Here is a 24,690-nt window from a genome sequence, read left to right as displayed (position 1 = left end):
TCTAGAAATAGGGTTCTGAAAGTGCAAGGAAGAGGAAGTGCCCATTATGGTTTTGGGGTTTTTTTAATTAAAAAAAAAAGGATTTGCTACTGAAGCTGTGTGTGCTGGGTTCTCCCATTCCTTTCTAATCTTAAAAGAGTCAATAGCATTTCAAATTCAATGTGAATGTAAAAGTCGTGCAACCCTAGTCCAGCAGTACATGAGACTCACCCACTAGCCGTTTTCATTCTCAACAGGTGACTGGAGTAAACGTCTTTACCTTTTACCTGGAGTAAAAGTCTCTATTACAGCCCATATTTAAAAATTTACAAGCTTCAGTTTGTGGATCACTGAATGTCACTGGTTTTAGCATAAAGGGAAAAAAGGAGGGCGGTGGGGAGAAAAGCCCCATGTGCTGACATGCCAGTAGCATTTCTTTTTACAATTCAAATGTGTTTACACACATTTCTTCTTAAGACAAATTGCTCTGGCAATTCAGTTTTAAACACTAAAATGCACAAGTAAGTATAAACCCAGTGAAACAACCTCTTCTGTTCAGAGACACCAAGAGTGCCTCCAGATGGCCCTCTGTGCTACGCAATGGTTTTTTCCCCCTACACCAGGTATGGTAGGAAAAGCAAATGTTTCTCTTATATATCATCTAATGCAGAGGTTTTCAACCTTTCAGAGTCCATGGCTCCCTTGACCAAGTACATTCTTTCTGCGGCTCCCCTGTGCGGAAATGTGCTCAAAGCCTCACAAGCCCAGTTATGTCACCCCTTGTCTGCAGAGCCGGCAGCCCCTTCACCTCTTTTCGAAGACCCTCTCTTGTAGAGTGTTCCATCAGCCTCCTCTCCTCTCCCCTGGCCAGCCCCAGAGGCACCATTCGCCTGGGGAGCTTGTAGCCAGGGCTGCTGCAACAAACAGCAGCAGAAGCCTTTGGAAGGCTGAGATACAAGAGGGCATCAGATGGAGAGAGGGAAGGAAAGAGGGACAGAGTCTGGTGTTGCCTGTAGCACCCCTGACCATCATTCAGGGGACCCCAGGGTGCCACAGCACACTGGTTGAAAACCAAATGGTCTACAGTGGGCAGGAAGTTTCCAATTCCTATGCTGCCAGTAAAGATCTCTTCGTAAAGTGGCACCTTAACTAATAATTTCCTGAGGTTCACTCCACTTCCCTTTTTCAAAATCCGCTTTGCCTCCTGATATGTAACCCTCCTCTTTTGTGCCACTTCTAAGGGAAACAGAGGGGGTGGGCTTTGCTTTTGTCTCCACTGATGAGATTTTGGGATTTATAGGAGATCACCCACCATTATCCTTCTCTGCCTAGTTTATTTTTTTCCTATATCCTCGCCCACCCCCTGCACAGTGATTTGTGCATACTTTCACTTTCACCCCTCATCATCCCTGCTGTTTTGCCATCAATATAGCTCCTACCTAAATGTTGCTAAAAATGCAAGTGAAATAGGGGCGTGTTGTGGCTGCCTTCAGTTGTGGTTCCCAGGCTGGCACTCATTTCCTAAGAAATGTTTGCCTGCTTTTTTTGGGAGCCTGTGTGGTGTAGTGGTTAGAGTGCTGGACTAAGACCTGGTAGACTGGGGGTTCCAGCCCCACTCCATCAGGAAGTTCACTGGGTCATTCACTGTCTCTCAGCCTAACCCATCTCACAAGGTTCTTGTGAGGATAAAATGTGGCGAGAGAGAACCATGTATGCCTTCTTAGCTCTTTGGTGGAAAGGTGGCATATTAATGTAATGTTTCTTAGAAAATCCTATGTTTCATGAAATTTTATTTATTATGCAAATAAGAAATCAAGTCAGATGAGGGAGCTTTCTTAGCACCCAAGAGGAAATAGGAGCCTACCATCAGGTTGGGGACTACAGCTGCTTTCAGGGAATGCAACATCTTCCGGCATTGCGGGGGGTTGGACTAGATGGCCCTCATGGTCCCTTCCAACTCTACTATTCTGTGTTTCCATGCTATACCATGATTCCCTCAGTGAACTTCGTTTCAGCAAGGCCCCTCATCCTCTCCTCCCATATGGCTGGGGTAGAAACAAAAGAAGTAGCCGAAGGGTACAGGCAGGCACCAGGGTCAAAGGACAAGTAACTGCTGCTGCGGCAAGGGGCGTGGGAGAAAGGGGAGGGGGAGGGGAAAGAGGGAAGCAGCCAACTTTCTGGATTGAAACTATAAAAAATAAAAAAGTAAACACGTTTCAGTACATTGCTCTGGCAGGGCAGGTGTTTCCCAACTGGGCAGGCAGGGGAAAAATCGATGTGAGGGGGAACAATGGAGGGGGAGGGGAAGAGGAAAAGAGGATGTAAAGAGGCACAGCACTCAGCCAATGAAATACAACAGCGCACATCAAAGCCACTTCTTAAAACATGGGGCTTCTTTTAGAAAAGGGGAGGGAATAGCACTAAAAGCCGTGCACGCCTGTGAAGATTGCGAGAACAAAAGAGAAGTGCAAACATTGGGTTTGGAGAGCTTCCAGGACATTTGAGTAAGATCCTTGCAGGCAACAAAAATATCGACCTTGCGAAGATGAGGAAACTAGGGGTTCCTACTAAATGAGTTTTAGTTCACTGAGTACTTTTTCTGTACCCAAGAGCAGCTCTGGCCACCATCAGAAACACATTCAAGGTATGCTAACTAATACCAATAAAGGGTATACCCTAAATGATGTAGGACCTATTTTTTTAAAGGTCATTTCTCCCTATAAGCAGCCTTCCTGGGTCGTTAGAGCTGCAGGAGAAGCCATTCTGAAGGTATTGCCACAAAATATAGCTCACTGAGTCAGCGTTGGGACTTCTCTGTAGTGGCACCTGGCTATGGAATTCCACCATTGTATGATTTTCTGCACCATCTGCAAGCATCTCTTCACTAAGGTTTTTAGGGGTGACTGATTTGGTTTTGGTGAGCTTTAACTAACAAATGCCCATACATTTGTTTGGGTTTGACAAATAAACTGCAAACCTTACTACAAAATTGTCTCAATCTAGCAAACATGGCCTGAAGATTACTTGCCTCTGTCACACATTCCTCAGATGCTCCTGTGTGGAGCCAAATTCATTTGCGATGTTAATTCATGAATGTAATGTACAAAGAATCTGATGACAAAAATAACTCTAGTGGAGTCCTATTTCAAAGCAGGATTTTATTCCGATTATTTGGATGCCTGAAACACCAAGAGTGGGAAAAAGCCTAACTGCATGCTCAAAAGACCTCCAATGTGTCTCAGATAATTTCCAGTTCTCTTGGAAAGCAAGATTATTTACTGCAGAAATAAGGTCGCCAGTAAATCTTCAGCTGAGCTATGCTACTGGACAGCTGGTACTGAAACATGTCAACAAGCAGGGTACTATACTAAACACAGCTTTTCTTTGTTTTGCTTTAAAGGGCAGGGGAAGTATCACAAATATCTGCCCAGTTTATCCCTTTTTAATTTCTTGTCTGCAACTGAACTCTGCACTGCAAGCATATCAATCAACTTGCCTGAGAGATAGTTTTGCTTCCTGAAATAAAGAATAAGCAAAAATCCACAGACAAACATCTGTACAGTGGACACTTCAAATGCAACCATATGGTGGCTGCTCCACATTTCAGCTTTTGTGTGCAACAACCTGCCACCACGAAATCTCACACACGGCCACATGTTCCTCAGGTGGCACAAAGAAAGAGTCACTGGATCTTTGTGGTTAGCTACTGCACATGAATGAACACAGCTGCCTCCATATAGCTGCTTTTCAAGCAAACACCAGCACTCCCTTCTTCATGTTTCTCCTTTAGATAAGGGAAGCGGGGGATTTGTAAGCGCTTGTGACTGTTTACTTTGCTACAAAGCTGGAAGGATTTTTTGTTCTTTCAGAAGTAGCTAACACAGTGCCCTCCAGATGCTGCTGTAGTATCATCATCCCTGAACAATGGTTTAACTGACTGTGGCAGTTGTAGTTCCCAAAACATCTGGAAGGTACCACGTTGGTTCTCTTCGCCCTGTGAACTCATTCCAGAGCAAGGCAGTCACATACATGCTTAACAATACTGAGCAATGTTTCAAAGGAAATAATGTATAGTACACTGGAAAATAAATTATTTGGTCCGATTTATGTGTTAAGTTTAGCTTAATAAAGCCAGCATATAATCTGAGGAGAAACAAACAGGTAGGTTCTCTCTCTCTTACTTCAGGCCTGGTACATAGCAGGAAGACATTCAACCAAACATACAGAGGAAAAAAGCCCTCAGGGCTATACAGCCAATCAGAGTACAGTGCTACTTCAGCAAACATCCCACCACTCTGCCTGGTTGCTAACTTACACCTCCAGTTGTCCCTTTCTTGGTTAGTTGGCCTTAACAGAATTTACCCTTTAGTTGCACACAGTAAAATATCTGCTGCTGCACCCCTATGCATTTTCCACAGGGAATTCCCAACGGTCAAAGCTTACTGCTGAATGCTCCTGTGTAGATTTTACTTTTGTAAATTATGAAAGGAGTCACAGAGATGACCTTTGTGGAAGAAAATAGTTGCTTTTGAAACATGGCACCATTATTTATTTTGTCACAAGAACACTGGTCAGGAATCCACTGCATAGGTTATACAACATGAATACTTTAGCAGAAGAAACGTATTATGCTACACTTGAAGGATATATTTCTGTGTATCAGATTCCTATGTATAATGTGGTCTATGTAGACTACTAAGCAAATATATTACAAAAGAAATCAATTCAGCAAACTACATGGAATTTACTTTCAAGTAATGCATTTACACTGGAGAGTTAATGAAATGCCCAGATATAGATTTCCTACTCAGAGACTGTCACAGCATCCAGTACAATAATCTTAGCAGCACATTGGAGTTATACACTACACAACTTGCATTTTTCTTTTCTTTTTTGTCAAGAGTTTTACTAACAAGGAACATTTGCAGAACCCAAGCATATAAAATAAGAAAAAGATTAAGAGTTGGAAAGCAACGATAAAGTCTAGTCAGTGGAATAGATTAAACTCACCAGAGAAGCCATCATCTCAGAAAATTTGCTCAGAAAAGAATGTGTTAATTTGGTCGTATCATGTTTCACCTCAGTTCTTTCCCCTTAGCCAACTTCCTGTTCGTATCTTAAATGCTAACACATCTATCTAGTGCAGGGGATGAAAAGTTTAAAAATTAAAGACCTGGCAGTGTCTCACTTCCTTTGTGGCTTTTAAGGCTAAAAGAAATGAGTAACAGTATTGTCTATCAAAAAAATATTCCTTTGAAACTTCAAGTGTTATTTATAGAACTGTTTAAACCCATTCGCGGACGACTTTGGGGTTGTGGCGCTCATCTCGCTTTACTGGCTGAGGGAGTCGGCATACAGCTTCCGGATCATGTGGCTAGCATAACTAAGCCGCTTCTGGCGAACCAGAGCAGAGCACAGAAACGCCATTTACCTTCCCGCCGGAACGGTACCTATTTATCTACTTGCACTTTGATGTGTTTTCGAACTGCTAGGTTGACAAGAGCAGGGACCAAGCAATGGGAGCTTACCCTGTTGCGGGAATTCGAACTGCCAACCATCTGATCGGCAAGCCCTAGGCTCTGTGGTTTAGACCACAGCACCACCCGCATCCCTAATCTTAGGGGGAAACAAAGTTTAAGATCTGTGTGCTACAACCAGGATAGTGAAATATTAATTAAATTCAGCCATTCCCTCTTCCATGCCCAAACAGTAGTAGACTGGCACCATGAGAGCCTTCATGTTGCCAGTTAGCAGTGTGACAGGAAGATGCTGAGGGAGGGGTTTCCCCACAAACACACAAAATGAAAGGCTATTTTCAAGGACTGGAAAAGGCAGGCAGACCTAACAAGCAATAGGTAATGACTACTTTGCAGAGCATGAATACTTATCCCATAGCTCAAGTACTAGACTTCTATCATAGTGTCCATTTTTCTTGGTGTTGTTAGATGAGGCAAAGACAATTTTTATTATGTATTACTTTCTCCAATTAGATACAGCCAATTCTAACACTGGATACTAGAAAACTGAAGTAAATGAAAGCTTTTGACTACAGTCATTTCATGCAGTGGAGATGCAGAACAGTCAGTAATGACCCTCCTACAGATTTCCTCCACTGACCTCTATTGGTTGAAAAGATTTAGTGCAAGTTAAAGAGGAGCATATTCCTACATTGTTTCAGTAAATAATACAACACAGTAAGACGCAGAATAACATGTTGCTTCAGTAGTTCTAAACCTCCTGGCTAGGCGCTCTCTTCTTTCCTATACTTTTTCAAGAAAGCTATACAGTATAGCCATATCATTTATGAATCGCTTCCCATGAAACATGTTGAAGAGATTTCACAACACACTAAGATATTTACTATGCTTCTTAATTCTGTGTTCCACTGCTGGTTTTTGCATCTTTCATATAAAACTATCCGGTACAGCAGCAGCAGCAGCACAGAAGTGACAATAATACCCATTTTCTGTGGCAGCCATCCTACTTGAAGTCTTAATGATTCATCTACTGTGAGAGTGGCATGCAATTAAATCATTTGTTTTGCACATCTCTGCATACCACTTAAACACTAGAGCAGTTTCTATGCATAACCAAGAACAAGTAATGAGAATTAAAAGAGGGGGTTTTTTTGCTGATAATAATTGAATGTTAATAGACCTTTGGAATTGTTAATTTAAAAACAAAACACATTTTGCTGAAAACTATGGTGTTTTCTTTTCTTTCTTTCTTTTTTGGTAGTAGCAAAATATAACATTTTCCTGCTGTCACAACATGTATTGGAAATTGTTAGTTCTGTGACTACAGGCTGCATTAGCTAACAGGACTCAACAAACACTGCTTGATAATACTGATAGAATTTTTGATCAATAACATGGATAGAACCATAGGATGACATTACTGAGTACTGCCACCGTCCTACATAATTTGTGACAAATAAAACACACTGAGAACATGCACTAGACAAGGCAGGACTGAATCAAACCAGAAAAGACATTAATTAGAAATCCTCCCTGCACCCTATTAAGATAAGCAGCCAGCAGCACGGAATGGCTTTAAATATGTTAAGTTTCCAGATCACTGCAGAAAAGAAGCACACTGACCCAACAAGCCACTACTTGCTGAGATTCAACAGCACACTAACATGAAGCAACGGAAGTACTGATCAATCCAAAAGGTATGCAACTGTATTTTTCAAGGACAACATTTGCCTTCAAACACTTAAGTATTTTATTTTTATTTTTTGAAAAAACATTAACAAATCTGCAGGGATATGAATATTATGAGCTAAATTGCCAGACACTTCACAAATTAAGTTCTATTTGATACAGAGCCAATATCTCATCCTCGTGGGGGATAAAGCTATCAAGGGCTACTAGCTATAGCAGCTATGCTCTGCCTCCACAGTCTGAGACAAAAATGCTTCCGAATACAAGTTGCTGGAAATCAACATGAGGCGAGAGTGCTCTTGTGCTAAGGTCCTGCTTGTGGGTTTCCCACAAGCGTCTGGCTGGCGTTGGCCACTGTGAGAACAGGATGCTGGACTAGGTAGGCTATTGGCCTCATCCAGCAGGCTCTTATGATGTTCCACCTGCTTTGTTAAAATGCAAGAATGCAGAATTTGTCTTAAAGGTTTGGGGCCACATGGGAAGAATCACATTCATGCAAGCCTTCTCTGCTCCCCAATCCTGGGTTTAGTTCTTTCCATTCAGTTCTACTCCTGTACTCATGGGTTCTGAATTCTTCCTTTATGAGAGCACCACGGAACGGAACCAAAGAAGAAAAGAGGCCACTCCCACTATAAATAATAAATAAATTACCTAAAAAATAGATCTCAAAGGTAAAGGTAAAGGTAAAGGACCCCTGACAGTTAAGTCCTGTCGCAAACGACTCTAGGGTTGTGGTGCTCATCTCGCTTTACTGGCCAAGGGAGCTGGCGTTTGTCCGCAGACAGTTTTTCTGGGTCATGTGGCCAGCATGACCAAGCCGCTTCTGGCAAAACCAGAGCAACACACGGAAACGCCATTTACTTTCCCGCTGGAGTGGTACCTATTTATCTACTTGAACTTTGCCATGCTTTCGAACTGCTAGGTTGGCAGGAGCTGGGACCGAGCAACGGGAGCTCACCCTGTTGCGGGGATTTGAACCGCCAACCTTCTGATCGGCAAGCCCAAGCAAATCAATCAATGCATCAAAGTTTCATGAATTTTGTCACCTTAAACATATGGCCACTTGAGACCTGAAGAGTAGTAGAGTTATTCTACTCACCCCTAAAATTCATTTAATATACGGATGATAGGAAACTACGATTGGCCTTGAATTGTTAAAATGTTTAAGAATATCCTAGAGATCAAACCCTGTACATAAGCCACTTAGCTATACACAAATATATTAGCTGTATTCAATCTAAACCGATGTATGCAAAAATTTGACTCTTTGCCATTTTGAAATGAATTTTCATTTGAACAAATGAGCTCCAAAGTAAAAATTAATTGGGTATGGTGCAACAAATTTATCAGTTATTTCAAATCCCTTTGCTATTGCACTTAAGCAGACTTTTGTTAGAAAGCAGGAAGCTGCCTAGCAACCTCATATTAGTAACATTGTTCAAAGTATATTTGAGATGAAACCACCTACTCACAAATTACATATTTTAGCCATGAGGGAAGAAAATCAATGGACACTCATTAAATAAACTCAGTGTTAATCTTTTGGGAATGTTGCTGAAGAGTCTATGGGTAAATTGTTTTCTTAGAAACGATCAGCTGCTGAAGAAAACTGATTCAACACTGTTCAGGACAGTCTTGCAGCATCTTAAAGACTAAACATATTGTGGTATGTGCTTTCGTAGACTAGAGTTCAGTTCATCAGATGTTAGACTCCTACTGTTTTAACAGCAGGAGACCAACATGATTACAGTGGTACCTCAGGTTAAGAACTTAATTCGTTCTGGAGGTCCGTTCTTAACCTGAAACTGTTCTTAACCTGAGGTACCACTTTAGCTAATGGGGCCTCCCGCTGCTGCCGCCGTGCGATTTCTGTTCTCATCCTGAAGCAAAGTTCTTAACCCGAGGTACTATTTCTGGGTTAGCGGTGTCTGTAACCTGAAGCATCTGTAACCAGAGGTACCACTGTATTTATATTTTGGACAGTTTCCGGGTGATTTGAGGGACAAAACAAAAGACGCTGAATCACTATTGGAATTTAGTATCTCCTTCTAAGGCTTATAGGAAAGAAAGCAGAATCCAAATTCATCCCAATGTGATAATTTAGCAGAGCAATATATATAGAATGTCACTATTGGCTCAGCCCCCAATAAACTGGGGAAATCGCGCATGCGTAATGCGGCCCACAGAGGGATCTTTGCTGAAGTGAACCAGCCCAGGCAAGGTAAACCTTCTCAACCCCTGGTTTATTCCATCCAACTCTACAATTCTATGATTTTATGTTCTTGTTCAGATCAAGAATGTAGATTTGCGCCCCAACAGTTAGATTTGGTACATAGGCCTTTTTTCTTGCCTTTCAGAATCTTAAGAAAAGAAGGGTGGGGGGTGAGAACACACTTGCAGAAGGGTAGTCATATCCTTTATTTTTTATTTCATGCTAAACTTCTTCCCTTCCCATGCAAATAAAACTACCAGCATAACTGATAGAGGGGGTTCTCTCTAATCCAAGCAAATTTTATTCACTCAAACTGCAAGAAGAAGAAGAAGAAGAAGAAGAAGAAGAAGAAGAAGAAGAAGAAGAGGAAGAAGAAGAGGAGGAGGAGGAGGAGGAGGAGGAGAAACAGAAACAACAACAGAGAAATGGGAGTATCTTTTTTTTAATGATATTTATTAAAATTTCCAATAAAAACATACAAATACCAATACAGACAACAACAATAAAAACAAAACATACAAACCAAAACAAAACAACAGGTATAATTTCAAATCTTATTTTCTCAACCTATTTTCCCCGACTTCCTCATACCTCCCCGTTTTGTATTCTAATTTCATTATTCAATCAGCAAATCCATTCCCTTATTTCCCAAAAGTTTTTTACTAATTAGATTCCTTTTCTTAATCGAGATCTCTGAAAACCACATTATTTTTTAATCCCCTGTCAATCTAACATTCATTAATCTTATAGTATTTATTAAGATAGTCTTTGAATTTCTTCCAATCTTCTTCCACTGTCTCCTTCTCCTGGTCGTAGATTCTGCCCGTCATCTCCGCCAGTCCCATGTAGTCTGTCATTTTCATCTGCCATTCTTCCAAGGTGGGTAGATCTGGTGTCTTCCAATACTTTGCAATAAGGATCCTTGCTGCTGTTGTGGCATACAAAAACAAAGTTCTATCCTTCTTTAACACCACATGGCTAACCATACCCAGGAGAAAGGCCTCTGGTTTCTTCAAGAAGGTATATTTAAATACCTTTTTCATTTCATTATATATCATTTCCCAGAAAGCCTTAATCCTTGGGCACGTCCACCAGAGGTGAAAGAATGAACCTTCATTTTCTTTACACTTCCAACATTTGTTATCTGATAAGTGGTAAATTTTTGCAAGCTTGACTGGGGTCATGTACCACCTATAAATCATTTTCATAATATTTTCTCTCAAGGCGTTACACGCCGTGAATTTCATACCGGTGGTCCACAACTTTTCCCAGTCAGCAAACATAATATTGTGTCCAATATCTTGCGCCCACTTAATCATAGCTGATTTAACCGTTTCATCCTGCGTATTCCATTTCAACAGCAAGTTATACATTTTTGACAAATTCTTAGTATTGGATTCTAGCAATTCTGTTTCCAATTTTGACTTCTCCACCTGGAAACCGATTTTCCTATCCAGCTTGTAAACCTCCATTATTTGATGAAATGGGAGTATCTTCAAGAGTTACAGAACAATTATGTGTATGGCTATTCAGAAGCAACACAAGTTCAATGGGACTTATTCCTGGATACTGTTGAATAATTAAGCGTGACTAATTGGTTTACGACCCCAATTAGGTGCAGTTTATAGTGGTCCAGCACGTTTCCCTCTCCAGCTGCGCCGATCTGCTTCGCTCCGTCACGCCTTGCAGAGTAAAACACAGCAGGAAAAAACTGTTGCTTCAGATCCTTGCAAACACACTAGGCATTTGTGTGCTTATTTATTAGCCTTTATTACAGCAGAATATTTACAGCTCAACATTTCTCAGATTCTCCTGGGCTGCTAGCATTCATGGCTGCCTTCTCCCTCGAAGAACAAAAAGGAAAAAGAACAAAACTCCTCCCTTCTTCCAAACCTGACGTCAGAATGTGAGGCGTCACTCAGAACATCTTAACCCTGTAAGTTCTGAATCTCCACAGATACATGTATAGTACCGCAGCTCAATAACTCTGCAATCCTCCGCAAAAAAAGTTCAAGAACTCTGGGCAATCTCCCCCCATTTATTTTTAGTCCCCAAAAATAGGGGGCGTCTTATACATAGGCCGTGTTATGCCCCATGTATGGAAAAGTATGGTAATTTGAATTTGCATTCAATAGTTCCTTGTTGGCAGTCACTAACGACACACAATTACAAGTCACCAGAGCAGTTCATTTACAGGTATCTATCATACACTGAGATAAATATTTTTTAAAGCCAATAATTTAGAAGGGAAAAAATCCCCACCTTCTACCTGAGGAATTCATTTTACATAAGCCTATCAGGATATCTTCAGAAAAACAGAAGTAGCTTTGCAAGTTTTGTAGTAACTACCAGCTATCTGATATGCAGTGAAACTTTTACAAGCTATACCTAAACAAATAATGCCAACTTTCACTTTACAAAGAGATGTAAACTGCAAGTACCTATGTTGGCTTATTAAGGGGAGAAATGAAAAACATTCTCGCAGCAGAGAAATTAGGATCAACTAAAAAAAAAAAAAGCTTGAGTGAGCCGACATTCAAATTCATTATAATTATTCATAGGGCATAGAAGAGAGAGGGACTTAAAACTGAAATTTGATCTTTGAATTTGGAGCGAGCGGGGGGAGTGCAAAAAGGAAGTCCCCCCCCCCTGTTGTAGATGGCTCAACGCAAGGATTTGACAACTAAGATCGAGAGATGAACTTGTTTACCTGAAAAAAAAATTTAACTTCATGAAGGGAAATTACAATAATTGTGCTGGAGGAGAAGACTGATTTGTGGGAACTAAAATGCAACCCCCCCGGGAACCGGGAACGATCCGCTATGAGAGACTGGTGAAGAGACACAGAAACTTTGACAGCTGTCAAAGTAGCTGTCAAAGCAGGAAAATAAAAGAGAACTTTGTTACGATGGCTTTGCTGGTTAGATTTGTTACAATTTGGACATAAATTATTGGAAATAAAGGCAACAAGTTATTTGACTTTTGGGTCTGATTTTGAAAGAAATTAAGTTACCATATTCCCTCTAGAGGGAGGCTGGGACATTGCAACAGTAGCAGCAAGTGGAAAAATACTATGAATTTGAGCAGGATCTGTTATCTCTTGGGAAAGCTGCAAAAACGAAGCATTATTTTGTCTACAGAGGTTTCTATACTAAAGGAGACAATGGATTTATCTATTGAAGAAAGGAAGGGACTTGACGCAAGTTATGTTCCTGAATAACAAAAGCCTCTGTGGAGAACAAGAAGTTTCTGAATTAGAAGGTTTCTGCAGCAGAACAGGAAAAAGCAACCTGAGGAATAAGAGCTGGACCAAATTTGAAGCCGGAGTATTTGGAACATCCAGACTTTAAAAGGACCAAGAAATAGAATTTAAGTTAGACTCTTAAACATAGAGGTCTGGATGGAAGAACAATGACTTTTTCTGAGAGTTTTTTCGAGATTGGACTTTCTGAAATTAAAAGCTATCAAAAGACGGCAAAGTGGAGTTGAGATATAGACGTGGATACACCAGGCTGGCAGTAGACAATGGATGAACTTTGGGGATTGGAACCGGGGAATGGGGGGGGGGGAGATTTGGAATCCAAAGGCTGTAAAATTATATATTATTTCTTTCTTTTCTTTTTTCATGTTTGTTGTTTGAAAATAGGGGAATTCGTGGAAGGGAAATGGGGTCGATCTTAGGGAATTATATAAAATATAAGGAGAAATGGTTCATTAAGATAAATAAGATAAATTAATTTGGAATAAATGGGTTATTTAAAATTACAAATAAGGTTTTAAAATTTGGGGTAAGAATCTGTGGAATCAATTTAAGGGAAATGGAATACAAGAGGGGGAGGGGGGAAGTCCGGGAAAGATGCCACTGAAACCAAGTGTAAATCATATTTGTTTTTTCTTTCTTTCTTGCTATCTTTCCTTTTTATTCTGGAAAATTTTTAATAAATATTATTAAAAAAAAGAAAAGAAGAGAGAGGGAATCAAGATGATGATTCAGGGCACAATGACAAAATATTACTCTGCAGTTTGCAATAGCATGTGGGAGAGCTATTATGCAGTTGCATGCACTCTTAGCGTGGGAGTTGAGCTCCACTGAAACAGAGTAGAACTAACTTCCGAAGCAAACATGCATAGAATTCAGCTATTAATTACGTTAGGGCAATGCTTGGAGAAAGACCTCAAGTTTCCACAAGGTTACTCGCACAAAGATAATGATAACAAAGATATCCCCTTAATTATCTTTGATAAGGTTTAAACAGGAAGGTGAGGTAATAAATGATAAAGCATCTGCTCAACAGGAGATATACGGTATATTAATCCTACTTTCCTATTTCTGGTGGAATTTAATTTTCTTCTGCTTAGGTCATTTTTAGTTGAAAGTGAATTTATTTTGAAATGTGTGCTTGCCTACACTGCAAGATATGAAGCAACCAGGTCTTCAGAGACTCTCCTCCGAAGCTGCTCTGGGCATCTACTGCAGTCATGAAGCCTCCTCAAGGTCAGAGGGAGGCAACAGGTGAGATGGGAGAGAGAGCCTGAGTCAGGGAATAGCAGCAAGAAATAACCTATAATTCACTATGAGATTTCACAGGCACTTAGCACTAGACACAGAATTCCATTATTTCACATTCATGTGGATTTTAGACTTTTCTGCGCTGCAGATTATTACTCACACTTAAAAGCAACAGCACAGCTTTGCACTGTAAGGCAAGAATTAAACATGTAAATATTGAATCCTAGCATTTAGTTAAAGCAGGTAAAATCTTCACTCTAATTTTTTAATCTGGCACTTCCCAAAATATCATCCACCGAGTTATAAACGATGTCTTCCAGGAGTAGTTTTACAAATGCAGCAATGGTTTGTGAAAACTGGTGGACAAGTAAGGTGAGTTTGTAGTGAGTGGGGTAATATTGTATAGTATTTAATATTATAAATATATAATACCAATATATAATATTGGTAGTGGGTGGCTCCACACAGCACAGAATTACTTATAGTACTCAGGTACAAAGACAAATGCTATCAGCTTTCAGTATAATATACTCCTATTAAATGCATTTATTACTAAGCAGGAATTTGTTGTTGTTATTGTTGTTGTTGTTTAGTCGTGTCCGACTCTTTGTGACCCCATGGACCAGAGTACGCCAGGCACTCCTGTGTTCCACTGCCTCCCGCAGTTTGGTCAAACTCATGTTGGTAGCTTTAAGAACACTGTCCAACCATCTCATCCTCTGTCATCCCCTTCTCCTTGTGCCCGCCATCTTTCCCAACATCAGGGTCTTTTCCAGGGAGTCTTCTCTTCTCATGAGGTGGCTAAAGTATTGGAGCCTCAGCTTCACGATCTGTCCTTCCAGTGAGCACTCAGGGCTGATTTCCTTCAGAATGGAGAGGTTTGATCTTCTTGCAGTCCATGGGACTCTCAAGAGTCTCCTCCAGCACCATAATTCAAGAGCATCAATTCTTCGGTGATCAGCCTTCTTTATGGTCCAGCTCTCACTTCCATACATCACTACTGGGAAAACCATAGCTTTAACTATATGGACCTTTGTCATCAAGGTGATATCTCTGCTTTTTAAGATGCTGTCTAGGTTTGTCATTGCTTTTCTCCCAAGAAGCAGGCATCTTTTATATTTGTGACTGCTGTCACCATTTGCAGTGATCATGGAGCCCAAGAAAGTAAAATCTCTCACTGCCTCATTTCTTCCCCTTCTATTTGCCAGGAGGTTATGGGACCAGTGGCCATGATCTTAGTTTTTTTGATGGTGAGCTTCAGACCATATTTTGCGCTCTCCTCTTTCACCCTCAATAAAAAGTTCTTTAATTCCTCTTCACTTTCTGCCATCAAGGCTGTGTCATCTGCATATCTGAGGTTGTTGATATTTCTTCTAGCAATCTTAATTCCGGCTTGGGATTCATCCAGTCTAGCCTTTCAAATGATGAATTCTGCATATAAGTTAAATAAGCAGGGAGACAATATACAGCCTTGTCGTACTCCTTTCCCAATTTTGAACCCATCAGTTGTTCCATATCCAGTTCTAACTGTAGTTTCTTGTCCCACATAGAGATTTCTCAGGAGACAAATGAGGTAATCAGATACTCCCATTTCTTTAAGAACTTGCCATAGTTTGCTGTGGTTGACACAGTCAAAGGCTTGCACTTCTGGGAGTTCTCAGTCCACATACTGCTTAAGCCTGCCTTGTAGAATTTTAAGCATAACCTTGGTAGCATGTGAAATGAGCACAATTGTGCAGTAGTTGGAGCATTCTACATGGAATAAATTTACATAAACCTGAATATATTATCCACTTACATGTGTGCAGAACAACCCTAAAGACCAGAGTTGAAGTTCTGTCCTTCTACCAAAGCAGAGAGTGCGCTGAAAGTATGTTTTAACACCATCAATTTCTAAAATAAATCTAGAAAATACAGAACTTTTAAAAAGTAAACAAGAGCACATTATTTCTATCCAATTTAGTTTATCCTTTCAGAAACTAGAGATGCCAGGAAAAGCAGCTTCTTAGCATTAGCACAAAAGTAGCACTTCACAGGCTAACAGGAAGAACATACCGTAATTTGTTTTGGCAGCCAGTTGTATCTGTATAACACTATTGGAGCAATTTGCTTGATTCCTAGAAATCTGTAATCTCTCAAACAAATCTGTATACAACCCTAAGAGGAAAAGCATACATTAATGCTTTGGGAGACTGCTGTTTCATTTCTAACAACCTGTATACTAAAAAAGTGATTTTCAGGGATGTGAACTGTATGGACCTATTCTTAATCTCTCTCTCTGACCTTGCTTATCTTTGCAACACCCTTGGATTTGTTTTTACTGTGTGTTTCTGTTCTCGGTCTGTTTGCAGTTACTCAGGGCTAGAGGCTACCATAATACCGTGCTCAGTGACAATAAACATTCAAACACCAAACTCAAACACATAATATGGATCAGAAATGTTTTGCGATATCAAAACAAATTTTTTCCATAACGTTTCCATAGTTCCATAGTTAGTAGCCATCAATAGCCCTTTCATCCATTAATTTGTCCAGTCCTCTTTTAAAGCTATCTAGGTCAGCAGCCATCAGAAACTTCTCCATGGTCTCAAGGGCTAGAATCTGCCATCTCATGAAAAATAAGCAATGCTGAAATGCTCAGGAGTTCAGAGACTATTCCTTATATCAGGGGTCAGCAAACTTTTTCAGCAGGGGGCCGGTCCACTGTCCCTCAGACCTTTGGGGGGCCGGACTATTTTTTTTGGGGGGGGAATTAATTCCTATGCCCCACAAATAACCCAGAGATGCATTTTAAATAAAAACACACATTCCATTCATGTAAAAACACCAGCAGGCCCCACAAATAACCCAGAGATGCATTTTAAATAAAAGGGCACATTCTACTCATGTAAAAACACGCTGATTCCTGGATCATCCCTGGGATTTAGAAGGATCTGGCCCCTGGGCCTTAAGTTTGCCTACCCATGCCTTATATCAAGCTAGAAAGGCAAATAGCACTCCCCACAGTCTTAAATCGCAGCTGTGCATGCTAGCTTAGTGGCACAAGTTAAGGAAATCATACCTTTCGTAGGCTCAGCTGTAGTGGAAGTGGGTTCTTCATTTGCACACCTCTTTGCTGCATGTAGCAGGCAGATACTGGTCCTTTGCTCCAAGGTGAAGGCTAACTGCCTGCCCTTTACTGTTACATTCAACAAAGGGGAAATGCACACCCGGAACACACAAATCACATGTTCCTCAGATAACTAATCTAAATAGTACTTGGATCACGTAGCAGATGGAGGGGGTGTAACGAACTTAATTTATTACAAACAAGCAATAAAAAGTCTGACAAAGGGCTGTTTAACAAAGACTGATGATAGAGAAAGCAGAAAGTGACTTTAGAATCTATGGGGAACTTCTGAGCTCTCTGTTACCTATTACTTGGAACTATCACTTTTAAAATCATTCCCTCTTTTATCAAGTGGTGTGTCCACAAGTGGACAGTCTTAAATGGAAAGGGAGCTCTACCAATGTTAGATGTTCCTACATTTGCAGGGAAATTGTAGTGGTGAAAATGATCAGCTCCAGGAATGTTTTATATGGCTTTTCTATCCAAGTTTTGTATTTCTTACAAATCAAAACTTTGTTATTTTTGCTACCAAAATCTCTGCATGTGTTTGCAACAGGTAACGACTACTCTTTAGCCATTTCACAAGTCATGCTCTGCATAACAAAAGTCTATAAATCTGAAGATAAATTGTTTCTATTAGATTTCTCTTGAAATGTTTTACTTGTACCCACAGATGGGCAGCCAAATATCATCAGTCAAATCTTGATCTAATTATCTGCTAAGATCGTTCTCACGTTACTTCATATTGACAAAACCCGTAAAGTACTGCATCACAAGGTCCATTTACTTCAGACCTTTAAAAATGCCACATGCTGCAGCATAAATAATTCTGTGGTTTTTTAAGCATTCAGACAAGTTAGACAGGTTATCCTCATCGCAGAAATGCTAATGAATCTCTGTTAATATGGAGCCTAAATACAAGCATGATTGAGCTTGAAGCCTGATTTATATACAACAGAATGCCGCCACCTTGTTCACTTCAACTAAACTGAAAATACCATACATTTTTACTCCACAAGCATAAACTGTATAGTGTTTTTTAAAAAGATATGTATTTTTAAAAGTTAATACTAACATAATTATATCTTACTATCTCTCATGCAATACACATACAGTGGTGCCACGCAAGACGAAAAGAATCCGTTCCGCGAGTCTCTTCGTCTAGCGGTTTTTTTGTCTTGCGAAGCAAGCCCATTAGCGGATTAGCACTATTAGCAGCTTTTAGCGGCTTAGAAAAAGGGGGGGAGGGGAAAAAAGTCGGAAAAACTCGCAAGACATTTTCGTCTTGCGAAGCAAGCCCATAGGGAAATTTGTCTTGCAAAGCACCTCCAAAACGGAAAACCCTTTCGTCTAGCGGGTTTTTCGTCTTGCGAGGCATTCGTCTTGCGGGGCACCACTGTACAAGACTCATTTGATAATTGAGGTTAATTGTACTAAATTCAGGAGAAAATACTTGGGTGAGGCTCTCTCAAAATGACACCTGCAAGAAGCAGGGTTGAACATTTTCTTGATTATAATTAACACATGTTATTCAAGGGAACCAAGTGACTAGGCATTTGTACTGTTTATAGTTTCTCCCCTGTCCAATCCACTTTGCTGTGTTAATTTCTCAGAAGACCTGTTTGCCCAGATCCTGCTACAACACCACAATATGGGGGGGGGGGAGAGAACCTCCTTTACTCTTCTAGAAGTGTGCTGTCATACTTCTGGCAATAAGGTGTATCATATTATATTTCTACTCTATCCGGAATGTATTTCTCTCTCATGGAATGAGTTGGTTCAGGTACTAAAAAACAACAGTACATTTAGAAGACCAGAACAGCGGATAGTTTCATACAGCTTAGCAGCCAATTACAGCAACATTTAGTTCTTTGTTTCATCTGAGTGGTAAGATTTCCAATCTCCGCTCAACCTTTCTTGCCTTTTCCATTGCTCTTGTTTGACAGTTTTATTTCTGTGCCCTTTTCTCTACTTGCTTCCAACCGTAATCCACTTAATGCTCTATTTCTCTCAGCCTTTGTGCTGTTTGTAGCACCAGACCACAATACTGAAACAATTCTTTTAAATGCCTCTTTGGTGTATCCCTCTCTCTCTTAGTCCCAGCTTTCCCCTTTCTACTTCTGGCACGTAACTTCTCACTTTTCCGCCTTCCTGGAATCCCCATCTCACCCCCTCTCAACTTATCTTAAAGATGAAATAAAACAATGTTATCAACCACCCTTCTCTGAAGGGCATGGTTTCCCCATTTCCAATATCACACACACACACACACACACCCCAGGCTGAGAGAACATGACTGGAACAAGGTCTACACCAGTGTTTTTCAACCTTTTTTGAGCAAAGGCACACTTGTTTCATGAAAAAAATCACGAGGCACACCACCATTAGAAAATGTTAAAAAAATTAACTCTGTGCCTATATTGACTATATATAAAGTAATTCTCTTGAATAGGAATCAAATAAACACAAAGAAAGTATTTTATAATTATTTTATTATGACATAGTAAGTAAACAGAAATATGAAAAATTATAAAATACTTTATTCAGTGCGCAACCTGGGCCTGTTTGGCTGAACACAAAGCTGATATTCTGGCTGGAATCGAAGAAAGACACACACGTAGCTCTTCATCAACAGCTCTCAGTCTCTGTATTTAGTTTAGTTCCGTCTCCTCCTGCTCCGGTCCTCCTGGTGACTCGAGTCGCGACGTCTTCTTCTCTCCGCTGCTGCGCACACTGTGCTCGGGTGGGAAGGAAGTCGGAAGATGATGTTCTACTGTGATAGGTCCAGGCTGGAGTCTGGACCAATCACAGCCCGGACATCAGAAAAGTGGAGGGTGTCCCCCTGAGGAGCGCCAATCGGCGCCCCTGCTGGCCGAGGGTGGGGTCAAAAACCCCACCCCACCCATACCCAGGACACAGTCCGGCGCCCACCTAGTGGGCAAAAAGTTGACTTTTTTTTTTTTTAATCTTTCAAATTTTTCAATTTTTCCCACGGCACACCAGGCAACATCTCGCGGCACACTAGTGGTTGAAAAACACTGGTCTACACCACACAGGTTCCTTTTGTTCCGCTTAAATCCATCTAGCATCTACACATAGGAATAGCAAATTTCTTAAACCAAAAAACTGCAACCCGCCCCCCCAAAAAATTCATGCTCAAGGACCAGCTTTATCAACCTCCACTACTACTGGTGCACCATCTACCAAGTTTAATGGGGCAACATTCCTAACATATGCAAAAATATTGGGCAATTTCCCAACCTATGCTAATTGAAATTGCCCTGTGTCGTTAATTGTTATGAAACTCTTGCCATAATTCTTGGAGCAACGGACAAAGCCCCTGAAGCGCAGTTACCAAAACAAACCCCCCACAGCCTACCCATCTTTGTTGTACTTTTCCATCCTTAAAAAAGAAAGGAGGGGGAAACTGGAGAGGGAGGGCACTTTACCCTGATTAAATGCACACTAGAACCCCTGCTTGCAGCAGGTACTGTGTTTATTTCGTTAATAAAATTCAGATTCCAACTGATTGTAAAAGCAGCAACAACCTCAAAAGCGATTTGCCATGGTTCACAACTTAAAAGAAAAACTGCCCACAACATGGAAAAATTCCAAGCAGTGCGCTGTCTCTCCCCAGGAGTCTGCGATAGCTCAGTTGGTAGAGCATAAGACTCTTATTCCCAGGGTTGTAGGTTTGAGCCCCACACTGGGCAAAAGATTCCTTCATTGCAGGGGGCTGGGCTAGATGACCCTTGTGTTCCCTTCCAACTCTACTATTGATTCTATGAGCCAAGTTCTGCCCAACATGCTAATTTTGTACATGCAAAAACTTGTGTGTAGAGAAGCGTTCACTTATGCAAATTTCCATCTGAAGCGTGAACTGGTGTAGCTCAGAGACAGCTTTCCATCTCAGATAGAAGTAGGATCCAGATCTTTAACTGGTCAGGATGTTCACAGTTCTGCCTCTCCAGGCAGCTAAGGACAGATAAACCAGGAATGCACTGCACTGAATATAAAGGAGCTGCTGGGAGCACTAACAAATCTAGTGAATCACTGTTCCATTGTTCTCAGTACTGACAGAGGCCTGTTTCTGTAATGCCAGGGAAAAGCTTCTGAATGAGAGGTGAGCTTGCCTAGCTGCTGGGCATCAATGCTTTGCATTTGTTCAGTAGAGACACAGTTCATTCCTGTCAGAAGACTTCAGCATGTTTTGCAAGGCACAGAGGCATGAGAATCACACACTTGTCACCGAAAGTTGACAATTCTGACAAATATACCTACCCCACTGCCTAGAATGCACCCTTACCAAGAGGACTGAAGCCACTTATTTGGAGAACAGTGGCACCTCGGATTACATACGCTTCAGGTTACATACACTTCAGGTTACAAACTACCTTTTTTTTGGTAGTGTTGTTTATATGCTGTGATTTCATGTGCTACCAGACTCATGTTATTCTATATTCTGTACCTCTGAATTATTCTTGCTAGTGTTGCAAGGAGATGAGGAATACCTGTTACCCATTCAAGATTTGCTCAAGAAGCAACAGACACAGTAATGGAGAAAAAGAAAGTAAAAATTTATTGCTGAGCAATAAAGACCCAGAGGAATGATTTCCAGAGCCTGAGCCCTGGGGGCTTTGGGTTTATATACAGTGGTACCTCGGGTTACATACGCTTCAGGTTACAGACGCTTCAGGTTACAGACTATGCTAACCCAGAAATAGTACCTCGGGTTAAGAACTTTGCTTCAGGATGAGAACAGAAACCGTGCTCCGGCAGCGCGGCAGCAGCGGGAGGCCCCATTAGTTAAAGTGGTGCTTCAGGTTAAGAACAGTTTCAGGTTAAGAACAGACCTCCGGAACAAATTAAGTACGTAACCAGAGGTACCACTGTAGAGCCCCAGGCTACTGGGAGATCAACATTCATGCTGTGGCCCCTCTGGTTGCAGCAGCTCACTGTTTCAGAGTCACCAAGATAACTGAAGAGGCTGCCCCAACATAGCAAAGGACCCATACATGGACAGACTATGCATTAGATTTGGCGTTTCTTCCCCAGGACTGGTGAGCAGTGGAGGAGTTTAAAGCTCCACTGCTAGAAAGAACATTGACTGGGTAACATTCAATATTCTGGTGGCTTCTGGTTCATGCAGAAATGTGTGCCACTTTACGTGGTCTGCTACCCCAAAATGGGATGAAGCCAATTGAGTTTAATCAGTAATATGGTAGCTGATGCCATCAGCTGCCTTGCTGGAGCTGCAATGGGTCGCTGGAAGTCAACACCTTCCTGGACAGTTGTGACCACAGCTCTCAAATACTTGTCACTGCTTTCTAAAAATCATGGTAGCAGGAATTCATGAAGAGATTTGATTATACTGTAGTAGTATAGTAGTGAAGTATTGGTGTCTATACCAACTCTGGAACGGCCATTCCTTCTGCAACTGCAAATGCCAGTAATTGCTGTTCAGTGGAACAGACTGCCACAAGAGGTGGTGGACTCTCCTTCCTTGGAGGTTTCTAAGCAGTTTGGATGGCCAGCTGTCACATATGATCTGAGATTCCTGCATTGCAAGGGGTTGGACTAGATGACCCTCGGAGTCCCTTCCAAATAAGGATGCTTATCCCTATGAAAAACAAAAGATGCATCCAATTCAATGTGGTTGGGTGAACAGTAAAAAGATGGAGATGATCAGTTAAATATGCAGAATGCTTCTGTACAACAATCTCCCTTTCTGAAATAAGGCAAATTCCTTTAAAGCCAAGGGTTACAAGAGGTCTGGACTCAAGCCATATGTCACAATTCTGCCAATATTAACCATAAGCCCAGTTCATTTAAAGAGATAAGTGCATGATCCCACACCAAAATCAATACAATATACATTGGCAGAATTGTGTCCTATGTACTTGATAATCCAAATCTACAGAAATTTGCTTTAGATGACTTTTCAGTCTCTATTTGGACAGTAATTTACTTTCAGCTCCACAAAATATTTTTACAGAGCTTACTGGACCCCACAACATTGATTGATTGATCTTCTGACCAGTGCAAAAGCACCACTCAGTATGTTATAGGACTATTGAATGGTCAACTCTTCCTGGTAGGTATTATATGAACTTGTCAATTTAGTAGTTGTTTGGGTAAATGTTGATAGCTCAAATTATAAAAGCAGAAAATTAAAACTTCTCCAAAAACACAAAATCGGAAGTAAGAAACTAGAACTTTTAGCTGTATGAGCGGAAACAGACTCTGGAAAACATGGAGAAGCTGCAACCTTTGAAGAGAGTCTTTTTCATAGTTGTTTATAATGCAAAAGTTCCTTATGAGATATATTAACTCCATGCTGCAATGTTCTGTTTCACTTCAGGCAGTAATCTGAAGAACTGTGCAAAGGAGGATACAGTATTTTTCTTATAACTTATCCTGCTTGGGTAACTCAGCTGGCTGAACACGAGACTGTTAATCTAGGGTTGTGTGTCCAAGTGTCCACTGCAGGGGGCTGACCCTCGTGGTTCCCTTCCAACTCTACAATTCTATGATATATTGCATGTGACTATAGAATATATGTATTTCTGTTGCATGATGCTTTTTATTATAAAATATTATCAAGGACTCCCATGTATTTTACACATACACCACATTCAGCTCAGTCATTCTTTGCATTAACCAATACAAGAACAAAATTACTCATCAATGTGTTTCAGTCAAGAGCACAGCAGTGAGTAGCAAATCATTCCCAGCAGGACAGCTTGTGCCCAAAGGTATTTATTCTCGTCACTGCAGTGGTGGAGAGGGATGGAGGGGGAGATTAATTCACACCAGTTTATGTACTTAGTTTAGAGCTTCTAACTTTCATTTCATAAAACATTAACAAGCTCAGTACTGTATTACTGAAGTAACAAACTAGTCTACTGAAAGCTTTCACAAATAGATAGCAACAACAATAAGAAACATTAGATAAACACAGCAACAAATGAAGAACAAATGCAGCTTTTTCCCATGCTGCAGGAAGCACTGAACTGAATACAGATAGTCTTCTGGTTCCCTTTGCAGAGGGGTATCACTGCAGTAGCTGATGCTTATAGGCAATAGAGAGAATCCACTGCAGACAGGGGAAACAGCATTTCAGGCAAATCTGCTCTACTGAGCTATGGCCCCCATTGTTAAAAAGTCCTACTAGCAATTTTGTTTATAACAGGAATTGGTATTGCTACTTTTGTACTTTGAAACTGGTTTTCTGTGTGCAGCCCATTAATGGTAGTGATTAACCAAAGTGCTCTACCCTACTGCATTTGCAGTATGTTTCCTCATGTTGCACACCTCCAATACTTGCAAGTTCCTAGCAGAGAGCAGCCATCATGCCTAGTAACTATCTCCACCCCTGTCCTCCAGGAATTTGCCCAGTCCTCTTTTGAAGCCATCAAAGTTCCCCAGTTTAACTATGCACTACATGAAGAAGTACTTTCTTTTACCTGTCCTGAATCTTCCAACATTCAGCTTCACTGGATGTCCACAAGCCCTAGGGTTATAGAACCCTTTTTCTATTGCTCAGCACCCCAGCAAATAAGGAAATCACTACCAAGCAAGTAGGAGACAAGATTTCATAGATATTACCAGAAGTTACCCAAGTTTGTGAAGTGAGGAAGGATTCTCCGTAACCACAAAGCCTACGTTTTTCTTAGAAAACAAGGATTTCCCCCCTTTCTTTTGGAAAATAAGT

At 40.8% G+C, this 24,690-nt stretch overlaps 1 protein-coding gene across 2 annotated transcripts in view; it reads right to left on the bottom strand.

The window, feature by feature from the left end:
• FGD4 (FYVE, RhoGEF and PH domain containing 4) overlaps positions 1-24,690 on the bottom strand; it is a 108,503-nt gene that overhangs the window by 80,324 nt on the left and 3,489 nt on the right. Inside the window, exon 1 of one of the 2 annotated variants that reach the window (XM_079992364.1) lies at positions 16,929-17,020. The exons of the other annotated variant lie outside the window; for it this stretch is intronic. The gene's annotated coding sequence lies outside the window, so the exon portion shown is untranslated. Of the gene's footprint in view, positions 1-16,928; positions 17,021-24,690 lie in introns of those variants that run through there. 2 annotated transcript variants of the gene reach the window in all.

Source organism: Podarcis cretensis (assembly GCF_951804945.1).
Source record: "Podarcis cretensis genome assembly, chromosome: 10".
Lineage (NCBI taxonomy): Eukaryota > Metazoa > Chordata > Lepidosauria > Squamata > Lacertidae > Podarcis > Podarcis cretensis.
The sequence above is the reverse complement of the archived record's forward strand: the minus strand, read 5'-3'. Positions and strand labels throughout refer to the sequence as shown.